Below are 19,065 nucleotides of genomic sequence, written 5' to 3' on the forward strand. Positions count from 1 at the left end.
GATAGGTCAGAAACTGGTTTTGCATTAATTCTGTCAACAAAGGTGCAAAGAAACATATATCGGTAAAAGTGATCATAAATGGTAAACCAATTGTAATGGAAATTGACACAGCAACTGATGTACCAATTATGTCTGAGAAAACAGCTAAAAGCATTCCAAATTTGTCAATAGAAGGTACAAATACAGTTTTGAAAGGTTATAATGCTTTTGATATTCAGGTAATAGGTGCTTCGGGCTTAGAAGTACAGCATAAAGATTAGAAGTTACATAGAATGCCATTAACGGGAGTGAAAGGTAAAGGACAAACTTTACTAGGTTTGGATTGGTTACATTATTTAAAATTAGATTGGCCTAGTATTTTGAAGGTTACAGATACACAAGAATGAAGTGTCTGTGGATAATATTCTATCAGAGTTTCAAGACGTATTTCAAGATAAAGAACGCAAAGGCAATTTTGGTTTTAAAATCAGATAGTACTCTTGGATTTTTTTGCTCCAAGACCATTACCATATGCATTGAAAAGTGCAGTTGAAACAGAAATCAAAAGTTTAGAAAGTGAAGGTTCTTGGGAAAAAATTACATGGTCAGGTTAGGTTAGGTGGAGATTACTGGGTACAATTGAATCCACAGCTTCAGGTAGCTCAATATCCATTACCAAATCCAAAAGACATGTTTGCAACTATTTCAGGATGTACTGTATTTTCTAAGTTAGATCTTAGACAAGCATTTCAACAGCTTCCCATTGATGAAAGTTCACAAGAGCTATGTGCAGTAAATACACCCTGAGGTTTGTATAAGCCAAAGAGATTGCCTTATGGACTACCAAGCAATCCAGCTGTATGGCAACAAACCATGAATAAGAGTTTTTCAGGAATGCAAGGAGTATTTATTTTCATAGATGATATTTTAGTCTCTGGTAAAGATGAAAGAGAATATAGAGAAAGGTTACGGGAAGTTCTAAAGAAATTGAAGGAACATAATATTAGAGTAAATAAGTACAAATATTTTTAGAAGTTGATTCAGTGGAATACTTAGGTTTTATAATTAATGGTAAAGGTATTCACAAGGCTAAGGAGAAAATTAAGGCAGCGAAATCAACATAGATACTAGAAAATGATAAGGAATTACAATCATTTTTAGGTTTAGTAACATTTTATGGAAATTTCATTCAGAATTCATCTACAATGCACATCCATTGTATGACATATTGAATAAGGGTGTAGAGTGGAATTGGACAAAAGATTGTCAGGAATCTTTTTAAAGAATCAAGCAGGAAATAACATCACCTACATTTCTAGTACATTATCAAATGGATTTACCAGTTAAATTAGTTTGTGATGCATCAAGCATAGGTTTAGGTACAGTATTATCTCATGTAATGCCAGATGGAACAGAAAAGTCAATCACTTTTTTTTTCTAGACTATTGAACAAGGCAGAAAGGAATTACTCTTAAATAGAAAACGAAGGCTTAGCATTAGTGTATGGAGTTAAGAAAATAGATTTTGAAGGGAAGCGAAAAATCTATTTTTGGGTGAGATGGCCATGTCGTCCTGATGGAAGGTTCCTATTGGTGGCTTTCTAAGGGATATTTGAGTACAGTGATATCCCAGAGAATTGACCTATAGGTCTCCAGAATTCTAACTCCTGGCGCGAGTATCCTTAAAATCTCTCTTAAGAATATCGCATAATATCAGGGGATGTATATCTTGATACGACACATAGCAATTTTCACCACGAATAGCGTTTTCGTTTCGAGGGGGAAGAGTGGCGAAAAACCAAAGGGGAGCCGTTATCAAAGTTACCCTTCCTCCCGTACTATTACAAGTTTTCAAGATGGCGCTCATTCCTTGTAGCATTGAGCATGGTGCTACAGATATAGTAGTTTCGGGAGGGATCTTGCCTAAGCCTTTTCTATGGAAAAGGAGGGCGGGTCCATCAGGACGACATGGCCATCTCACCCAAAAATAGATTTTTCGCTTCGCTTCAAAATCCGTTTTCTGGGCTCAAGCCATGTCGTCCTGATAGAAGTTTACCAGAGTATTACTTGAAAGTAGTGTATCTGTGGATTTTCATAGGTGCCTTAACCTTGGGACAATTCTTTGTAAGGTCATCCAGACCATTGAGAATTATGACGTTACCGTTATACGTCATTACCACTAATCATAGACAATGTTAGGGCTTCCTGCCCCCTGCAGGGAAGAGTCATACTAGGCAGTAGAAAAGGGGTCTCAAGGTTTGCATATATTGTAGGAACAAACATAAGTATCAATTAGATATACAAAAGTCTCACGGTTTGTATATGTTGTCAGAACAATAAGTATCAACTATATCCATTGTTTGTAAGCATACAATAATATGAGGTTTACTTCGGTAAATAAGTAAGAGAACTCTGGCTATTTTTATTGTGCTAATTGTGGGGCGAAACAAGAAAAAATTACACTTTAATAGACATTTATTTACGATAAATGAATAAACATAGAATAACAACTGTAACATATATTAAGAGAATTATACATACAACTTTAGACAGAAAAGTTTTCTACCTGAAGGGGAAGAAATGATTAGTGCCACTATGAAACTTGAAAATTTGATAAAATTTTCCAATATAATTTTCTGTAAATGTTGTATATTATCAACACTATGTACAAGTAAACACGGCACAAGTGTTATCTGTATAATTCTAAACATGATATTTTGAACAGTCTTTAGTGTCACCATGGTGACACCCACTTAAAAAGTATTGCACTGGAAGGTGTCAACACCTTTTCACCCTAATTGATAGTCACAATCAATTCACTGTTCATCGCAGTACTAGACGACAGGTTTTAATACACAACCTGCCGCCACCACATAATGCTTCAGTTCGTGGACTTGCTTCGCATAATGTTTGTAGAACACTCTGGATGACTTCCATCCAGTATATGAGCGAAGACGCTCAAAGTCCATATACTGAAAAAAGTTCAGTGATGAAGCAACTTTCCTTGGATCATGACCTGCGGGTGTACTGTCAGGATTCGCTCTGCGAATGAAGTAGGCAAGCTTTGCCCTCAGTCGTTTTAGGGATAAGTTTGATCCTGAAGTTTCTCCTTTAAAGAGCTGTCCTCCCCTGAAGTCTGAAGTTCTTCGATGATAGACCTTTTGACATTCTACTGGACACAGAGAGACATCTTCCTTCAGAGGGCAGATTCTTCAGGGACCCCATCTCTTAGTGGGTAGGACGTTTTTGGCGAGAAAGGTTGGATCAGGAAAAAGATTCAGTTCTCCCACTTCTGTGAACAAAATATGGCCCTCGTTTCTGGATATGGCCACTATTTCACTAATTATAGCCCCTGAGGCTATAGCAAACAGGAAAATAACTTTTTGGGTTAGATTCTTAAGAGAACAATCTTCATTGTTCACGGGTGAAGCATAATGTAGGACCTTGTCCAAGGACCAGGAAATGGGCTTCGGAGGAGCTGCAGGCCTAGCACATGCCTTCGGGATCTTGTTAAAGACTTCGTTCGTCAGGTCCACTTGGAAGGCGTATAGAAGAGGTCTAGTCAGGGCCGACTTACACGTAGTTATCGTGTTGGCTGCCAGACCTTGTTCATGAAGGTGGATAAAGAAGGACAGACAAAAGTCCATTGAGATTTCTTTCGGTCCTTTTGCTTTAACAAAAGCAACCCACTTTTTCCAAGACGATTTGTATTGTCTTCTAGTTGACTTGGACATTGGACTTGTATTCTTCTAAGAAGTCTATACTGCCTTTTGAGATCCTAAATCTTTTCTTAATCGTTAAGGTGAAAAAATCATGAGATGAAGGTTTTGGGTTCTCTGTTATGAAGTGAAGACAGTCGACTTCTGAACCCGTTGAGATAGTGCTGTGTTCGGTAGAGGGACCAGCCTCAGCTTCAGTTCCATTATCAGAGGGAACGAGTTGCTCTTGGGCCACTTGGGAGCCACTAGACCTGCCATTCCTCGGAAGGATCTCAGCCTGTTGAGGACCTTCAGCATGAGATTGGTCGGAGGGAACAGGTAAATCCGGGTCCATTTGTTCCAATCGAGGGACATGGCGTCCGTCGCCTCAGCTAGAGGGTCCTTGTATGGGGCTACATATTGAGGTAGTTTTTTGTTGTCGCCCGTCCCGAAGCGGGAGATCTGCAGTTCCGGGACTTGTTGCAAGATGAAGGAGAATGAGTCTACGTCTAGGGACCATTCTGATTCTATCGGCTTGAGCCTGGATAGAGCGTCCGCTGTCACATTGAGAACCCTTGAAGGTGAACTGCTGACAAGTGCCATCTCTTCTTTTCTGCTAGACGAAAGATGGCTAATATCACATGGTTGATATGGGGCGATCTCGAGCCTTGTCGGTTCAGACATGTCATTATCACTTTGCTGTCCAAGATCAGCCTGATGTGGGCTGATCTGCGAGGGGAGAGTTTTTTCAACGTCAAGACGACTGCCATGGCCTCCAAAATATTGATGTGAAAGGTCTTGAACAGAGAAGACCAAGTCCCTTGGACTTTCCTTTGATGGGAGTGACCTCCCCATCCTTCCGTCGAGGCATCCATGTGGATGGTCACCGATGGTGAAGGAGGTTGCAAGGGTACAGTCCTCGTTAGGTTCTTGGCCTTCAACCATGGCTTTAGAAGTCATCGTAGTAAGGTCGGTATCGGTCTTTTTAGATCTCTTTGAGCGTTGGATGTGTATCTTCTCCAGACTTCTGACGCATCTTTCAGCTGTGCTCTTAGCACTGGGTCTGTTACTGCTGCGAACTGGAGAAAGCCCAGTACTCTTTCCTGTTGGCGTCTTGAGATCCTGTTGGATTTCAGTAGTCTCTTGAAAGACCCCGCAATCTCTCTCCTCTTCCCTGGTGGAATGGAAAGGCAGTGTGATTTCAAGTTCCAATGGATTCCCAGCCATTGAAACTCATAAGCTGGAGAGAGTCGAGACTTCTTGAAGTTGATCTAAAATCCCAGATGTTCCAGGAACTGGATCACTTTCTTGGATGCTTGCAGACAAGCCGTCCTGGATGCTGCCCACACCATCCAGTCGTCCAGGTATACTGTTACCTGAACACCTTCTAGGCGTAGTTGTTGAACGACTGCGTCTGCAAGTTTTGTGAAGATCATTGTGGCTATGTTTAGTCTGAAGGGCATGGCTCTGAAGACATACTTTTTCTTCTGTAGCTTGAATCCTTGGTAGGAGGAGAGGAGGCGGTTGACTGGGAGATGTCAGTAAGCATCTGCCAGGTCTATTGAGACTGTGTATGCCTCTTTTGGTAACCGGGTTCTTATGTGCTGAAGGGTTAACATCCGGAACTTGCTGTTCTCTATGAACTTGTTGAGTGGCACCAAGTCCAGAATGACTCAGAGTTTGTCTGAGTCCTTCTTGGGAACACAAAACAGCTTTCCCTGGAATTTGATGGACTTTGCTCTCCTTATTACCTGTTTGCTCAAGAGTTCTAGGGTATATTCTTCCAATGAGGTAGTGGAGTGTTGGAAGAATTGATGAAATGATGGTGGAGGCTTGCTCCAGCTCCATCCAAGTCCGTTCTTGATTAGGCTGTGGGCCCAAGGATCGAAGGTCCAATGATCCTGAAAGTTTTGGAGCCTCCCTCCTACCTGAAGCATCTCACTGCTTCGATTGTCTGGAATGTTTACCTCCCTGACCGTGTCCTCCCCTACCTCGTGAGGGATGTCTTGAGGAGCCCCGTCTGGAGCCTCTACCTTTGGGACGAAAGGTAGTGGTTTGCCTCTCAAACCCAGGGTTGAAGGCTGATGACTGGGCAACCAGCTGTTGAGGCACCACTTGGAATGTGGTTTATGGTTGAGCAACCACTTGGGGCACCGTGGTCATGGTGACTGTGGGATGTAGTTAGGCAGGCCGAGAGGGTAGTCTGGGCTTCTTGGTCTTCCTCTTAGGTTGGGGACCCGCATCCAGGGAAGACATTCGTTTTGATGAGATGCCCCACTTCTGGAGAAGGTTCCTATTCTCCGTGGCAGCTCTATCAACTACCTCCTTGACCACTTCATTTGGGAAGAGGTCTTTACCCCAGATATTGGAACCTATCAGCTTCCTGGGTTCGTGTTTGACTGTTACTGCAGCAAACACGAACTCTCTACAGGCTCTCCTAGCTTTCATAAAGGCGTACAGGTCCTTTACTAAGGTGGCCATGTGCATTTTGGCCATGACCATGAGCATGTCTGGGGTGCTTTTCTGGCCTGCACACATCTCGATACAGTACTGCAGGGATAGGGATGCCACAAGTCTCTAATTCGTCTTTTGCTCCCTACGCAAGAGAAAGTCTGACAGTTTCGGAAGATTCTCGCTGAACTGTCGTCCCGTGATATCTGCATCCAACTTCCCTAGTGAGAAGTTTAGGTGGACTTCTTTCTATTCCTTACCCTCCATGGGTAGGGCTAACGACAGAGGTCTACACTCCTCTAGTGTAGGGCATGGTTTGCCTGCCTCCACTGCCTTGGCAACAGCTTTAAAAGCCTTCGATGTAAAGGGGAAGGCTATTGAAGCAGGAGCATGAAAGGTAGGATGCTTCTTGCTCAAGGTGGACACTTTAGAGTTCGTGTAACCCACCTTCTTCAGGCTACTCGACGAGAGCCTGTGCCTTGTCATGGTCGAATACCATGACCTCCTTGGGGTCCGTCTCCTCTTTTGACGCTGGCTCATGCTTCAGTCGGATGAAGCAGTCTGGGTAAACATTAAAGCTTGGCCAGAACTGGATTTTGTTTAATGGGACAGCTCCCATCTTCTCCGATATGTAGAGTTTGCCGTTAGTGATTGGCATAAACTCCGCATACCTCCAGGGATTGGTTTTGGAGCAGGATGGAAGGTCTTGGATTCTGGGTCGCTTGTATGACCCTCGTGAGGCGGTGAGTCGAGCTTCACAGAGCTCTCTCTCGAGTCTCGCTTCACTAGCTTCGCCTTACTTGCGAATGCTCTCCATTAGGGCCGTAAGATGGGCCAGTGCCTGGCCCATGTCGCCTGATGGAGGGGTAGAAGTAGAACATATTGAGGGCAACGGCTCTGGTGCTAGCACAGACGGAAGGGACTCCGACTCGACATAATCTTCTTCTTCCGGAGGTAGAGTAGACTCCTCTTCGGGATCATCCTTCAACATATCCTTTTCAGTGTCCGTGGACACTTCAGACATTCTTTCCTCCTGGTGGATGTCCATACCTTGCAATGCCCCACTGACGTCCGTCTCGATGGCAATCTGGACGCAGGGAGGTTCGGGTCATGCTTGGGGTATGACAGCTTCACTACCCGCTTTTGAGAACAGCAAGCTATGCATCCTTTCATTAGGCAGGTACGGTCCCAGAGAGTTCTTCTGGAACCTTCGTACCCATTTGCGCAGCTTTTCTCGTGCTGCATCCCTCGACTCCGTTGACTTGGGGTCGTCGAAAACTTCGGTCACCAAGATCTGGCCGATGTTGGAGTCTTGGGTGTCCCAGTACCGCAGGGTTTCGGTAGTGATGGTGCAGGTGGCATGAGACCTGCACGCTTTGTGACCACAGAAGTTCCTACGCCTGTGGTTACACGAGATCACTTCGCACTTCATTTGGTCCTCCTGTAAAGTAAGGAAAATTAAATGATTATGCGGTTGTTTATCTTACATGATAAACAGATATGCAAAATATTAATATTTTAACCATTATAGCTTAGGATAGTAAGCTAGAAGGGAAATAGGAAAGACGCATACTTGTGTCTCCTGTCCAGCCAATTGCTGTGACCTCCCCAATATTAAAGTTATAGAGTTTCCTTATCAAGGCAAACTCAAAGAGAAGGGTTCTAACCTCTAGGGATAGAATAAGTGTAAACTAACACTGACCCTTCTTAAATTGTATAATATTGTGGGGTAAGTTGTTAACTGATTAACTATCAATGTTTTGAAGGAAATCTTTTCTTTCAATATAGGAATGGTCTCAACAATAGACTGTGCAAGGATATACAAGGTATGTTGGAAAATAAATACTGTATAATATATACTATAGTTTTCTGTCTGCAGTATATACTATTGTGACGGGCCGAGAGAAGGTTGTGACTCAAAGTCAGGATGAAAGCAACTGAGTGAGTTTATTATAGAACACTCTCATTTATATACAAAAGCTCAAGGCAACAGGAAATTTCCTGTTCAAAATCGACACCGTTACCGATGAGAAAAACAGACATGTTTTTTCAGGTTCTTTTTAGTGCGAGGGGAGAGCGAAGATACAAACACAAAATGAACTATGTACGATCGTGTGACACACAGTTGGTACATGGCTCCCCCCCTAAAAATGACATACTGTACATGTTAAATAGGGCACCCTGAATCTGGAGTGGTAGTAGCAAAAACTGCGCCGATTAGCGGCAGTGAGTGGCTGTAGAAGTTGTTGGTTGGGGCGCGAGCGATTGGTGGATGATGGGTGGCTTTGTTGCCGCTCCGGCTCGTCACGGGGTAGGCGTGTGTCCTACAGCATTCATAGGCGTGTGTCCAACGGCATTCATAGGCCTGTGTGTCCTACGGCATTCATAGGCGTATCCTACGGCATTCATAGGCCTACGGCATTCATAGGCGTGTGTGTCCTACGTCATTCATAGGCGTGTGTGTCCTACGGCATTCATAGGCGTGTGTGTCCTACAGCATTCACGTCAGCCTCGGGTGAAGTTGAATAGATATCCTCTTCGTCACGAATGGAGGCGTTGATGGAGGTTTTGAAGGTCATGAAGTGGCTGTCCATAATGGCCTCGGCTTTGATCATCAAGTCCTTTATGGGTAAACTATCGACATTGGGTATGACAGCGCGTACAGGTTTGGGTAAACGGCTTACCCAAAGGGCACGAAGTAGGCTCACATCCCGATGAGAGCCGTCCGCGACAGGTTGCAGGCGAGTGATACTGGTCATATCCCTGAGGGCAGGCGAAGCCCTTTGGTCCCCCAACGGTTGTTGAGAGAGCTGAGAAAGCCTTGCTATTCGGGCGGCTGGCGACGGCGAGTACTGCTGCAGAAGATATGTTTTGAGGGCGCCATAGTAACGGTGAGGGAGGGGGGGGGGAGGCGGAAGGAGTGATTCACTCCGGGGTCACCAATATGACGGGCCGAGAGAAGGTTGTGACTCAAAGACAGGATGAAAGCAACTGAGTGAGTTTATTATAGAACACTCTCCTTTACATACAAAAGCTCAAGGGAACAGGAAATTTCCTGCTCAAAATCGACACCGTTACCAATGAGAAAAACAGACATGTTTTTTCAGGTTCTTTTTAGTGCGAGGGGAGAGCGAAGATACAAGCACAAAATGAACTATGTACGATCGTGTGACACATAGTTGGTACACTATACTGCAAATATACTGGCTACTGTATAATCATATACTGTAGTTCAGCCGGCATGTTGCCGGCTAGGCTAGTACCTGGCGGTACGGTCCGGCCAGCATGTCGCCGGCTGGATAGTACCTGGCGTCATTAGTACCTGACTGCACCGGTCCAGCTGACATACTACCGGCTGTTTTAGTACCTGGCGGCACCAGCTGACAGAAAGAGAGAAAGCATGGAGTGAAGGCCTGCCCTATTAAAATGTATGTTTACAATAAATAAGGGTGTAAGTACTTAACCTTACTGCCTTCCTCCAGAATAAGGGTCCAAATGGAAGGGGAGAATGCATCATTCAGGCTTCCATCCAGCCACAAGATACGTTGCCAGTCGCTGCTGGTTTCAGGGATTTGGATGGCAGTCCAAGGTAGGACTGAAGAACACTCAACTGTAGAGGGGTCTCCCACCGGCAGTCGTCGCAGCCGGCACACCCTTTCGCAGAGCCTTGCGTCCATAAGGGAAAGACTGAGTGACTATACAGCTGCTTATGTAGGAGCCCGGCCGGCACCACAATCTACCCGGCAAGCGGTGAGATTGTAGGACGACGGCCACAGGATTGCAATAGCTAGGCCTGTGTGGTGGTGGTGGAGAGGTGAGGCCGCAGGGTGGAGAGCAGGTGGTCACTCATTAGTGTAATTCAAGGTGTCACAGTGGGAGCGCTCCCGGGATAGGTCGACCGGCAATGTACTGTGAGTATACCCTCAATCAATGGTAGCAGAGCAACGTTCGACCACGGGATGGCCTGATGAAAAAATTCGGAGTGCTTTATTTTTAGCAGCGTCTTCTGTGGAAGATTATTTCATAAAGTGGACCATTGTGCGAATAGCGTATAGCCTAATTATTTAAAGTGTGGATATTGAGTTTTTTGGTGCTAGCCTTATAGACCTGATCTGGTTGCATTGGTGTTGATTTCATGGTTGAGGTTAGACTAGGCTAGGTCTAGTTGTGTTGTTGTATTGTGGGTTGTTTGCTGTAGTGTCAAGGTGTTAAGTGAACAGATTATTTTCTTATGATTTGGGTGACCTAGGCTTAACTGTATTATTGTGTTGAGATGGCGACTGGTAAAATTCCACTTCCACAATTTAGGAGAGATAAAAATTATTCTCTGTTTAAGAAAGAAGTAGAGGCTTGCCAAATGGTAACATATGTTAAAGAGGAGAAACGGGGTATTGTGTTGGCTTTGAGTTTGCCTGAGACTGATGATTTTAATTTGAGGGAGAAAGTTTTGGATACGCTAAAGGGTGTTGATGGTGTTAGGGATTTGATTACATTTCTAGATGAACAATTTGGGAAGGATGAGTTGGAGGATAATGTGCAAAAGTTTGAAGATTTCGAGGACTATTGCAGAGGTTCTAGTGAGGATATTGGTCAATTTATTACTAATTTTGATCTCAAGTACAATAGAATTAAAACTGACACTCTTAAATTACCATCTGAAATTCTTGCATTCAAATTGCTGAGGAAGGCAAGGTTGAATAAAACGGAGAAATTTCTAGTCATCTCTGGTATGAATTATCAAGAGAAAAGAACATTGTATGAGCAAGCCAAGAGACCTCTATAAAAAATTCATAGGAGAGGGAATATGTGGGGGGAATAGGCTTAACCAGGATTCAGAGGTTATTAAGTTAGAACCGACCTATATAGCTTCTGAACAAAGGAATTTTAGACCATGGCATGGTGACACAAAGACTGGGCGTGGCAGGGGTGTAGATAGATACTCTGGTTTGGCAAGCGTGGGGAGAAGCCTGTGAACCCAACTGGACCAGATGGTCGACCTTTAACTTGCAAAAGTTGCGGTTCTTTTAGACATTTTGTGAAAGATTGCCCAGATAGTTGGGAAAGATTAAACCTTGTACACATAACTAGTCAGGGTGAGGGGTCTGATGAAGTTAGTAATGAGTGTGGAGTGGGTGCTAGTGCTGATGATAGTATAGTGTTATTCACGGGATTTGATAAGTCCGAGATTGCAAAATTTGGGATTGAGGCAGGTAGCTGTGCTGTTTTAGACAGTGCCGTTCGTGGAAAAACATGGCTTCAGGGTTATTTGAGTACATTGAGTGAAGAGGATAGGTTGTTAGTCGAGACCACAGATAGTAATAGGGTGTTCAAATTTGGAGGAGGTACTCAGTTGAAGTCTCTTGGGGAGTGTAGTCTACCGGCTTCCTTAGTTGGGAATAAGGTAACAATTAAAACTGACATAGTTGATTCTGACATTCCTTTGTTACTATCAAGGCAGGCTATGAAAACTGCCAAGGTAAAGATGGATATCGAAAACGACTCTGTGGAGATTTTAAGCAAACCAGTAGTTTTGAATATTACTCTTGTGGACATTATTGTATTCCTCTTGATAATGATGTCAATGTTGAGTATGTAAACTCGGTAAAACTTGATGAGCTTTCAGATTCTGAAAGATTAAAGACCCTATTAAAGTTGCATAGACAGTTTGCTCACCCGAGGCAGAGCAAGCTGGAAGCTTTGTTGAGTGATGCTGGGATTTGGCGAGAACAGTATGCCCATGATTTGGAGAGAATTGAGAATAACTGTGTTTTGTGTAAGCAATTTAAGAGAACTCCACTATAATATATGGATGCTTAGGTAGGAAGTTCTATTAACCATAATAATTACCTGGAACATAGATGAAGTATCGTTAGTAATTATTTCTCAGCTGATCCCATCTGACGTCGTCGAATATGGCTTGATGGGTAATAATACGTTGGTATTATAAAATATACCTTTAATGTATAAAAGACTACATTATGAACTTCACTTTGTGACAGCTGACTCCCAAGTGCATATGGAGCGTCTTACACAAATCTCATAAACCAAAACATTGCTAAACAAAAGAGCATCGCTCTGAAAAGACTTAAATCCTACTCCAGTACAAATCATAAAGAATCACATTCTATCTTTGAGGTAGTCAACAAATGTTTGAATCCTAATACCAAAACAAATCATTACTCTTATGATCAAAGCATAACATGTCTTATTCATGCAATATGATGCAATGTTGTGCAATACCTGAAACACTTGAAATAATATAGTACATTGTTACAATAATACATAACAGTCTCCTCCCCCTTAACTTGACATTGTAAAAATATTCATAAATCTAATCTCTCAGGGGGCTTTCCTCTGTTAATTCTATTAGGAAGCACTTTAACCTCATCTTGTACTGGTACATGAATTGGTTCTGAATCTACATTGGATGTTGGACCATCTTGGTTAATACTTGACTCATTTGATCTAACTACTTCTTTAAGTTTCTCATCTCTAACATTCACATGCTCTACTGTCTTTCTGTTTAACGGCTGTAATTGATCAACATGACGTTTTACAACATTATCACCAACACGAACATCATAATGTAAATCTCCTATCTCTCTTACAATCTCTCCTGGTACCCACTTCTCTGGAGTGTTGTACGATCTTACCATGACATCAGACAAAGGTAAAAAATGTCTTACATTAGGAAGCTTTGCTACTTGTTTATACCCTTTATCTTCTAAATCACTTTGCAAACTTGGATACAACAAATCTAACTTACACCTTATCCTCCTTCCCATCAACAAATTTGAGGGTGCCACGCCTGTTGTGCTGTGCGGCGTTGTTCTATAAGACAATAAAAATTTTGACACATTCAAAAATATATTACCTGAATTTGCTCTTCTACACTTCATATTGTGTTTAAACGTTTGAACAAATCTTTCAGCCTCTCCATTAGTGGATGGATGATATGTAGCTGAAAATGTATGCTTTATACCATTGACATTACAAAATTCTTTAAACTCTTGTGAGGTAAATTGTGGACCATTATCTGTAACAATTCTTTCTGGAATACCATGCATTGAAAAAATTTGCATTAACTCTTTTATTGTGGCGTAAGACGTTGTCGTCTTCATTGGGATAATTTCTGGCCACTTACTGTAAGCATCTACTACTATCAAAAACAAATAATTCAAAAAAGGACCTGCAAAATCTATATGCACTCTTTGCCATGGATACCTGGGTAACTCCCACGGGTGCATTCTAGCAAATTGAGGATTGTTTTGTTGCATAACACAATTCATACAATTCTTTATATAACATTCCACATCTTTATCTACACCTGGCCACCATACAAAAGTTCTCACAATTGACTTTGATCTTACAATACCTTGGTGATCAGCATGTATTTCAGACAAAACCTTATTTCTCAGTGAATTAGGAATAACTACCCTGGAACCTCTCATCACTATTCCTTGTGTCACACTCAGTTCATACCATATATCCTTATACGGTTTACAATTTTCCTCCTTTCCACATAAGTCCCTACCTGTCATTAAACTCTCCAAAACCTTACTAAGTACTGGGTCTTGCTTGGTACTGTGTGCTACATCTTTTGCAGTTATTGGTACATTATATACTGAAATTAACAGAACACTGTCATCATACTCTTCTGGAGCTTTGTCTACGGGTAATCTGGATAAAGCATCTGCATTACCCATATTTGATGTTTCTAAAGCTCTGCCTGTTATCAATACCTTTTCTAATGTTAAATCTTTATCTTGCAATAATTTCTTTCTTAGCTCTTCTGATGTGCAATGTGCAATTACTTGATCTATGATAACATTCTCTAACTCTAGAAATTCACATGAAACGGCTAAATTTTTTAGTCTAGTCACAAAGGCATCTAAACTTTCATTTTCTTTCTGATAAGCCTGCGCTGAAAACTGATATCTTTCAAAAAATTTATTGACCTGAGGAGCAAAATATGTGGTAAGAGCCTTAATTGCAGCTTCACTTGTGTCATCTGTAGGCTGCAAAGTCTTAAACACTTCCCGAACTTCCCTACCTGCTGTATGAAGTAATAATGCCTTCTTTTGTGCATCCTTCATGTTCCCTAATGCTTCTAAATAAATCTTAAATTCCTCACACCACTGTTGCCATCGTGTTGCAACAGAATTAGGCTCAGCAGTGACGCTGAAAGCTTGAGGTGGTTCAATATTAAAAGGCATTTTGTTTGCTTACCTTAATAACTGTGGTAGGTTAAGCTACTGTTTTGCAGTCACAAGTATACTTCCTACCTACCCAATTTTAAATTTCACCCTAGCTGTGTATTTGATGAAATTCCTATTCTGTTGCTGGTAAAATCTTCATTGGGAGATTTTACTCTTGTTTCCCGATGTACAAAGACCTTCTCTTGTGCTGGCCGTCCTTGTACATAGGCTCCAATGCTTTTCCCTGCTTGCTTCTCCCTGCTTGTCCGTCGTCCTCAAACGTCGCCAAATATAATATATGGATGCTTAGGTAGGAAGTTCTATTAACCATAATAATTACCTGGAACATAGATGAAGTATCGTTAGTAATTATTTCTCAGCTGATCCCATCTGACGTCGTCAAATATAATATATGGATGCTTAGGTAGGAAGTTCTATTAACCATAATAATTACCTGGAACATAGATGAAGTATCGTTAGTAATTATTTCTCAGCTGATCCCATCTGACGTCGTCGAATATGGCTTGATGGGTAATAATACGTTGGTATTATAAAATATACCTTTAATGTATAAAAGACTACATTATGAACTTCACTTTGTGACAGCTGACTCCCAAGTGCATATGGAGCGTCTTACACAAATCTCATAAACCAAAACATTGCTAAACAAAAGAGCATCGCTCTGAAAAGACTTAAATCCTACTCCAGTACAAATCATAAAGAATCACATTCTATCTTTGAGGTAGTCAACAAATGTTTGAATCCTAATACCAAAACAAATCATTACTCTTATGATCAAAGCATAACATGTCTTATTCATGCAATATGATGCAATGTTGTGCAATACCTGAAACACTTGAAATAATATAGTACATTGTTACAATAATACATAACATCCACCTAGACCAGTGGTTGGTTTGCCCATGGCAAAAAAAATTTAATCAGGTTGTTGCTATGGATTTGAAACATTGGCAGGAGGGGGAATGGATTCTTTATCTTATAGATATGTGGTCTCAATACACACAGTCGACTTTCATAGATAGGAAGAAAACCACTAATGTGATTGATCAGATAATGAAACTTTGGGTATGAACTTTTGGGCTTATGGAGGGGGTAATGCATGATAATGGTGGGGAATTCAGTTCAGATGAGATGAGGGATGTAGCTTCAGTTTTAGATGTAAGGATTAACACAACAGCTGGGGAAAGTCTGTTTCAGAATGGGTTGTGTGAGCGAATACATGCAGTCACTGAAATGATGCTTGTTAGATTAAAAGTTCAATATCTTCGAACTCCTATAGATGTGTTGTTGAAGTGGTCAAATAAGGCAAGAAATTCCTTCCAGATGTGGAATGGCTTTAGCAGCCACCAGTTGGTTTTTGGGGAAAATCCTAACCTTCCAAACATCATGACTGATAAGGTTCCTGCATTGGAGGGCAAGACCACCAGTGAGGTATTTGCTAGGCATCTTAGTGCTCTACATTCATCTAGGCAGGCCTTCATACAGACAGAAGCCGAGGCGAGAGTGAAGAGGGCTCTGAGGAGTAAGGTTAGGGTGGCAGAGCAAATTTTCCAGCCTGGTGATTGTGTGTTTTATAAACGGGAGGGTCATGATCGTTGGCTTGGGCCTGGGAAGGTGATTTTTCAGGATGGTAGGTTGATCTTTGTAAGGCATGGGGGTGCAATTGTTAGAGTATCACCAAATAGACTTATTAAGTAGGGGTTGGAGTTCAGTGGGGAATTTAAATCTGATGGTGCTGGGAACATAAGTAATAAAGCTGGGGGGTTAGATGGTGATGGTAATGTGGAGTGGGACTTGACATCGTCTGCTCAGTCAGATTTGAGGGAAGCCGATAGTACTGATAATGGGGTTGAAAGCAGTGAGGTGCAGTCAGAGGTACCAGTTGGAGCAGAAAACGAAAGTGAGAATCGTTCAGTTCCTAAGATTAGATTTCAAAGGCAAGAGAATGATTGTTGGAAAATATATGCTACAACTCTTACTAAAGCCGAACAGAACACGTCTGAGTGTCAGGAAGCAAAACAATCGGAGTTGAAAAGACTGTGTGACTTTGGCACTTATAAGGAGGTACCTTTTTGGGGTCAGAAGTGTATTTCAACCAGGTGGGTTCTGACTAGGAAAGATTTTGGGAAAAAAGCACGTTTGGTGGCGAGGGGTTTTGAGGAAGAAAGTACTTTTCAGAGCGATTCCCCAACAGTGGGTAAGAGTGCCATCAGATTATTTTTGACAGTGGTAGCTAGTTTGGGGTGGGAAATAAGAACTACGGATATTAAATCCACTTTTCTTCAGGGAAGGGACCTTGAGAGGGATGTATACATTCATCCTCCTTGTGAGGTAAGAGTGGAGGGTGTGGTGTGGAAACTAAAAAAGTGCCTCTATGGTTTGGGAGATGCTTCCAGAAAATTTTATTTGAGTGTTAGGGAAGAGATGCAAAGATTAGGATGTCAACAGTGTGTTATTGAGTCAAGTTTATTTTACAAATTGTCTGGGAAGGGAAAACTTGAACGCATTTTGGTTACTCACATAGATGACTTTTTGCATGCAGGTACGAGTGTTTTCAGGGAGGAAGTTATGGAACCATTGAGAGAGAGGTTTCTTGCCGGTAGGGTTGAGGGATGTAATTTTTCTTATGTGAGTTTTAGAATAGTGCAAATTAACCAGGGTATTTTGCTTGATCAAAGTAGTTATGTAGATAGTGTGGAGATGGAACAATTAGATCAAGAAAGGCTTTTGGAAAGAGGTTCGGAACTTTCAGCACTTGAGAAGACAAGTTATCGGTCTATTGTAGGTGCAATCAATTGGATTGTGTTGGGTTCAAAACCTGATATGGCTTTCGCTATGGTGGAGCTTTCAACTAGAGTAAATCATGCAACCGTGGAGGATTTAGTTAAGGCTAGAAAGGTTTTGAGAAGGCTACAAGAGTGTGAGTCTTATATTCTGTTCCCATGCATAGATAATCCTTGGTCTTTGTAGTTTTTACTGATGCATCATTAGCTAATTTAACAGATGGGGTTAGTAGTTCTTTGGGTATTGTTATCTTTATTACTGGTGGGAATAGATCAAGCCCTCTTACCCGGCATGCAAGTAAGATAAAGAGGATAGTTAGATCGACCTTGACGGCTGAGACTTTAGCATTGTTGGAAGGATTAGAGGAGGCACTTTACCTTATATTAATGTTGACGAAAATTGACACCAGTGCCGTAGTTCCTGTTGTCGGTTATGTGGATAATAAGAGTTTGGTGGAGGCTATTTATTCTACCAATCTGGTAAGTGATAGGAGATTGAGAATTGATCTTGGGGCAATAAATGAGATGTTAAAAAATGATGTAAAACAAGTCAAATGGTTACCAGGATCATCCCAGCTTGCTAATTGCCTGACAAAAAGGGGGTTATCAGGTGAACAGTTGCTTACTGTATTTCGGACAAGTCGCTTTGGGAATATTGAGATCTAAATGTTGTTGCTTGGTTGAGTGTTGTCTTGGTGTGTTCACTCACATATTTTATGATTGATGGATCTTTATTTTAGATGTCTTGTGTGAACAAGAAAGTCTAGGTTTTAAACGTTGCTGATTTTCAGTCTTGAAATTTTATGGAATTGTAGCTAAAGGTTTTGGTTTTAGATATTGCTGGTTTTGAGTGACCTTTTTAATATGGCATTGTATGTTTTATTGGAAGTAAAGAAAAGAGAGAGGGGAATGTTTGTGGGTTGTTTGTTCGGTGGTTTGAAGTGTCGGTCGTGTGATGGGGGTGTGTGGTGGTGGTGGTGGAGAGGTGAGGCCGGAGGGTGGAGAGCAGGTGGTCACTCATTAGCGTGGATCAAGGTGTCACAGTGGGAGCGCTCCCGGGATAGGTCGACCAGCAATGTACTGTGAGTATACCCTCAATCAAGGCCATCGCTAAAGGACAGAGAGGGGCAGGGAAAAGGGTCTTGTATCAAGTGTAGAAGAAGGCGGCAGGATTGCCGCCACTTCTACACAAGGTTGAAACTTTGTTTCAGTATTGGTGCCATCCTAGGCGGCAGAAGAATATCTATTCTTCAGCCTAGGGTCTGCCGAAACAGGACTAGTCTTCTAGACTGCAGGGGAGAAGGTGGCAGCATCATACTACCACTTCAAGTGCGGCCTAGGGAGGCTTAGCCTCCTATGGTGATAGCTCTAAGCCGGCAGGGGAGGGACTACTTGCCCTGCTGCTCGCCCGCTGGCAGAAAGACTGAATACTCTGAGGTTCTGTCGAAAAACCAAAGCCGGGATACTCGCCGGCAAGGGTGGGAGACAGAAAACACTAGCCTAGTCAAGCCGGAGTGAACTACTCTATGGTAAGACCAAGATAGGGTTGTCGCCTATGGCGGCACTCAGAGGGAAGGAGGGATTACCTTTAAATCTCCACAGGAGACGAGTATCGAGTTATATAACTAATTCTAGGAGATATATTATCTCCCGTTGAATTGATAAGACGATACACGAGGGTAAACAGGGAAAATGTATGAAAGTATACTAAAGCACATAGGCTAGGTAGCCTAGCACGAGGCGAGATCTCGGTTACCTAAATCGCCAAAACTCTAACGTATACGATCGACATAAGGAAGAGGAAATTTGTATGCATATATATATATTTACTAGTATAATTGTGCCTAAATAGCTTTCAAAATTTATTAATGCTATTACAACCGGGAATGTCGTTCTGCTAACTAAATAACACATGCATAACGAATGACAGTGCCCA

Source organism: Palaemon carinicauda, chromosome 22 (genome assembly GCF_036898095.1).
Source record: "Palaemon carinicauda isolate YSFRI2023 chromosome 22, ASM3689809v2, whole genome shotgun sequence".
Taxonomy (NCBI): domain Eukaryota; kingdom Metazoa; phylum Arthropoda; class Malacostraca; order Decapoda; family Palaemonidae; genus Palaemon; species Palaemon carinicauda.